This window comes from Macaca thibetana, chromosome 1 (genome assembly GCF_024542745.1).
Source record: "Macaca thibetana thibetana isolate TM-01 chromosome 1, ASM2454274v1, whole genome shotgun sequence".
Classification (NCBI taxonomy): domain Eukaryota; kingdom Metazoa; phylum Chordata; class Mammalia; order Primates; family Cercopithecidae; genus Macaca; species Macaca thibetana.
In genome coordinates, this window is record NC_065578.1 from 207,540,434 (window position 1) to 207,546,433 (window position 6,000).

Genomic DNA, 6,000 nt, shown 5'->3' on the forward strand with positions numbered 1-6,000 from the left:
CCCCATATCTCATTTACTCAGATTTTCCTTAATAGCAACATTTTGCCATGTTTACTTTCTCTCTCTCACTCTCTGTCTCTGTCTCTGTCTCTCTGTCTCTTCACACACTCACACATGCATGCACACACACACACACAGACACATCGATACATATATACACATATATTTTTATCTGGACCATTGAGGGTAAGTTGCAAACATGACACCTCTTTACCTCTGAATGCTTAAGTATATTCTTTAAAACTAGAACATTCTCTCACCTAACCATAACACAATTGCCAAAATAAGAAAATTAACATTGATATCATACTATAATGTAATTGACAGCTCTTATTCAGAGTTCACCGATATCAAAATAATGTCCTGTAATAGCAAAAGAAAATACCAGATTACAAATTGCATTCAATTGTCATGTGCTTTCAGTCTTCTTCAACTTGAAAGAGTTCCTCAGTCATTCTTTACCTTTCATGACTTTAACTTTTTTTTTTTTTTAGAGATGAGATCTAGCTATGCCCAGGCTGGAGTGCAGTGGCTATTCACAGTGTGATCACAGTATGCTATAGCCTCAAACTCCTGGCCTCAAGTGATCCTCTCACCATAGCCTCTCTAGTAGCTGGGACTACAGGGACAAGTCACTGAGCCTGGCCCTTGACATTTTTTAAGAGGACAGACCAGTTATTTTGTAGGCTGTTCCTCAGTTTGGGTTTGTCTGGTGTTTCTTTCATAATTAGATCAGATTTTGCATACATTTTGGCAGCAGTAACATAGAAGTGATATTGTGTCCTTCTTAGTGCAACATATCAGAAGGAACATGTCCATTTGTCCTAATGCTGATAGTGTTTACTTTCATCACTTGGTACATTTATACCTCCTAATTTCTCCACTGTAAAATTACTGGGTTTTCTTTTCTAATTAATAAATATATTGGAAACAGATAATTTGACACTACATAAATATTCTGCCTTTCATTAAACTTTTACTCTCTAATTTTAACCCCATTAATGACTCTTACCAGAATCAATTGTTATTGTAATGGTTGCAAATATTTTTCTCTCTTCAGTTATTATAAAAGAATTTTATTTGGTAAACTACACATACATAATATCTCCCATCTTAACCATTTTTAAGTGTAGAGTTCAATAGTATTACATTCAATGTATTAAATGGTAGTACATTCACACTGTTGTGCAACCATCACCATCATCCATCTCTAGGACTCTTTTCATCTCACAAAACTGAAACTCTGCACCCATTAAGCAATAATTCCCATCCTTCCTTCCCTCGGCCTCTGGCAATCACCATTCTACTTTCCATCTCTAAGAATTTGACTACTCTAGATGTCATATTAAGGGAATAATACACTATTTGTCTTTTTGTGACTGGCTTATTTCACTTTGCATAATGTCTTCAAGGTTCATCCATATTGTAGCATGTGTCAGAATTTCCTCCCTTTTTAAGGCTGAATAATATTTCATTGCACAGGCTGGGTGTTGTGGCTGACACCTGTAATCTCAGCATTTTGGCAGGCCAAGGCAGGTGGAGCCTAGGAGTTCGAGACCAGCCTGGGCAACATGGTGAAACCCCATCTGTACAAAAAATACAAAAATACAAAAATTACAAAATACAAAAATTAGCCAGGCATGGTGGTGTGCACCTGTAGTCTCAGCTACTGGGGAGGCTGAAGTAGGGTGATCGCTTGAGCCTAGAAGGTCAAGGCTGCAGTGAGCTGTGATCATGCCACTGCACTCCAGACTGGGTAACAGAGCGAGATCCTGTCTCAAAAGAAAAAAAAAAAAATTGTATGTATGTAGTACCACATTTTGCTTATCCATTAATCCATTAATAAGAAATATCTGTTGCTTTCATGTTTGGCTATTGTGAATAATGCTGCTTTGAACATGTATGGACAAATATTTCTTCAAGACCCTCTTTGCAATTCCTTTGGGTGTATACCCAGAAAGGGAATTGCTAGATCATATGGTAATTCTGTTTTAATTTTCTGAGGAAATGCCATACTGTTTTCCATGGCAGCTATACCATTTTACATTCCCACCGCCAGTGTACAAGCATTCTAGTTTCTCTATATACTTTGACAACACTTACTATTTTATATTTTTTAATAGTAGCCATCTAATGGGTATGAAGTGATATCTTATTGTAGTTTTGATTTGCATCTCTCTAATGACTGGGGATGTTGAGCATCTTTTCACGGGCTTATTGGCCATGCATACATCCTGTTTGGAGATACGTCTTTTCATGTCTTTGCTGATTTTGAATCAGGTTGTTCAGTGTTTTTGGCAGTAATGGTCATTTTTAAAGTTTTCAATTTGAAAAATTTCAGGCTGGCACAGTGGCTGACGCCTGTAATCCCAGCACTTTGGGAGGCCGAGGACAGATCACCTGAAGTCAGGAGTTTGAGACCAGGCTGGCCAACACGGCAAAACCCCATCTTTACTTAAATACAAAAAAATGAGTCAGGCGTGGTGGCATGCATCTGTAATCCCAGCTACTTGGGAGGCTGAGGCGGGAGGATCACTTGAACCCAGGAGGCAGAGGTTGCAGTGAGCCAAGATAGCGACTGCACCACAGCCTGGGTGATAGTCCCGTCTCAAAAAAAAAAAAAAAAAAAACAAGACCAGACGCGGTGGCTCACACCCGTAATCCCAGCATTTTGGGAGGCCGAGGTGGGTGGATCACAAGGTCAGAAGTTCAAGACCAGTCTGGCCAACATAGTGAAACCCCATCTCTACAAAAAATACAAAAAAAAAATAGCCAGGCATGTTGGGAGGCACCTGTAGTCCCAGCTATTTGGGAGGCTGAGGCAGGAGAATCGCTTGAACCCGGGAGGTGGTGGTTGCAGTGAGCCGAGATCGCGCCACTGCACTCCAGCCTGGGTGACACAGTGAGACTCTGTCTCAAAAAGACAGAGAGAGAGAGAGAGAAGGAAGAAAGGAAGGAAGGAAGGAAAATTTCAAACCCTCAGGAAATTTGGTAAAAAAAAACAAAAATACATTCAAATGCACCAATTACTGGACATAGAGGTTCGGGCCTATAATCCCAGCATTTTGGGAGGCAGAGGCAGGAGGATCACTTGAGGTCAAGAGTTCAAGGCCAGCTTGGACAACATAGTGGGACCTGTCTCTACAAAAAAAAAAAAATGGTTTTAATTAGCCATGGGTGGTGGCATGTGCCTTGAGTCCCAGCTACTTGGGAGGCTGAGGTAGGAGATCACTTGGGCCCAGGAGTTTGAGGTTGCAGTGAGCTCTGATTGTGCTACTGCATTTTAGCCTGGGCATGACAGTGAGATCCTGTCTCAAAAACCAAATGCAAACCAAATGCACCAATTGTTAACATTTTGCCATGTTTGCTTTACCTCTTTGAACGTCTCTTTTATGCTCTTATTGTTGTTTGCGTAACCATTCGAGAGTCAGTTGCAGACATCATGACCCTTCATGCCTAAATACTTGTGCGCAGGTCTCCTAAGAGCAAAGACTTTCTCTTTATAACCACAGTACACTAATTGTACCTAGGAAACACAATTGTATTGTCTAAATATACAATCCGTATCCTAATTTTACCAATTGTCCCAATAATGTTCTTTGTAATAACTTTTTTAAAAATGATCATCTAACCCAAGATCATACATTGCATTTTGTTGTTCTTTCTTTCTTTCTTTTTTATTTATTTTTTTCTGAGATGGAATCTCGCTCTGTCTCCCAGGCTGGAATGCAATGGTGTGATCTTAGCTCACTGCAATGTCCACCTCCCAGGTTCAAGTGATTCTCCTGCCTCAGCCTCCCAAGTAGCTGGGATTACAGGTGTGCAACACCATGCCCGGCTAATTTTTGTATTTTTAGTAGAAACGGGGTTTTGCCGTGTTGGCCAGGATGGTCTCGAACTCCTGACCATGTGATCTGCCCGCCTCAGCCTCCCAAAGTGCTGGGATTACAGGCGTGAGCCACTGCACCTGGCCTGGCCTGTCTTTTTAGTCTTCATTAAACTGGAACACTTTCTTGGCCTTTCTTTCTTGTTCATGTTATTTACAGTTGTTAAAAGAACAGGCCAGTTGTTTTGTGGGTCTTTCAATTCAGGTGTGTCTAATCGTTCTCTTGTGATTAGATTAGGGTTATGCAATCTGGAAGGAATGCTACAAAACTCACGGGGTGTCCTCAGAGCATCTCATCAAGAGATCCATGATGCCACTGTGTCCCGTTATTGCTGAAGTTAATGTTGATTGATTCAAGTGGTATCTGCCAGATTTCTTTACGTGACTCTTTAAGAAAGTAAATTTACTTAGTAATATTTCCTTAAACTCCAGAATTATTACTATTATTAACAACAAAGACATTATCTTTCATATTCTTAAAGCATCTACATATTATTTAATTTCATTTTGGAATAATGGAATGTTTAATTCTGTTGATATCAAATTTTAAGTTGATATCAGTTTTCTTCTAAATATTTTCTCTCCAAAATCGTTTTTGAAACAGCATTTTTATAACTATGCTATATCCCAAGACAATATTATAAGAAGGTATTGGGAGGTTAATCTTTTTGTTTGTTTTGAGACGGAGTTTTGCTCTTGTTTCCCAGGCTGGAGTGCAATGGCGTGATCTCAGCTCACCACAACCTCCACGATTCAAGTTCCATGGTTGAACTCCCAGGTTCAAGCAATTCTCCTGCCTCAGCCTCCCGAGTAACTGGAATTACAGACATGCGCCACCACGCTCAGCTAATTTTGTATTTTTTGTAGAGACGGGTTTCTCCATGTTGGTCAGGCTGGTCTTGAACTCCTGACCTCTTGTGATCCTCCCGCCTCGGCCTCCCAAAGTGCTGGGATTATAGGCGTGAGCCACCTCCCCTGGCCAGGAGGTTAATCTTAAAAGCATATATGTATGACTTCTCAGTTTCTGTTGTTAATTGTCTTATTCTAACAATGGACTTCCATATGTTAATTTGATCAGTCTTAATAACCCATACCAATCATTTATTCATCAATTAATATTTATTGAGCCCTTACTATGTACCTGGCGCAGTGCTAGACATTAAAGGCACACCTAAGAACAAAGTATGGTCACTGTTCTCTTGAAGATTACATTCTAATGGGGAAAGACGTATCCCCATTAGATACGTCTTTCCCCATGAATAAGCAATTATATAATGTGTCAGATGGAGATAAAGAAAAGTGCCGTAAATAAAAATGAATTTACATAAGAACTTACAGAGTGGTGGCTGGGCGCGGTGGCTCATGCCTGTAATCCCAGCACTTTGGGAGGCCAAGGAGGGCAGATCACCTGAGGTCAGGAGTTCGAGACCAGCCTGGCCAACATGGCGAAACCCAGTCTCTATTAAAAATACAAAAATTAGCCAGGTGTGGTGGCAAAAGCCTGTAATCCCAGCTACCTGAAGGCTGAGACAGTAGAATCGCTGGAACCCGGGAGGCAGAGGTTGCATGAGCCGAGTTCGCGCTATTGCACTCCAGCCTGGGTGACATAATAAGACTCTGTCTCAAAAAAAAAAAAAAAAAAAAAAAGAGCTTACAGAATGATGTGGTTGGGTGTGAGAGGTGCAATTTTATTTTGGTATATCAGGAAAGTTCTCTATAATCTCTTCAATACATTTGGGGCAGAGTCCTGGGAAGTGAGGGAGTGAGCCAAGTGGGTAGGTTAAAGGAAGAGCCCAGGCCGCATTTGTTCTTGAGCATAAGGTGCAAAGTTCTTGAGCGTAAGTGAGCTTCCAAAGGTTGGCAAGGGAGCCAGGTGGGTGGAGCAGGGTGAGTGAGGGGTAGACCCCTTGGCCCCACAGGCCACAGTAAGGACTTTGGACAGCATCTGAAAATAGTTCAATGAGCAATACTCCCAGACGCAGAAAGAATCAACCAATCTCCAGAATAAGTATTTTCGTGAGTTAGTTAAATTGCTACCTTTGGTTAGGGAAAACATTGAAGATAGTACAAACCTAGCAAAGGACAGCCAAGAAAGAATTCCAGTGCAAGACTAA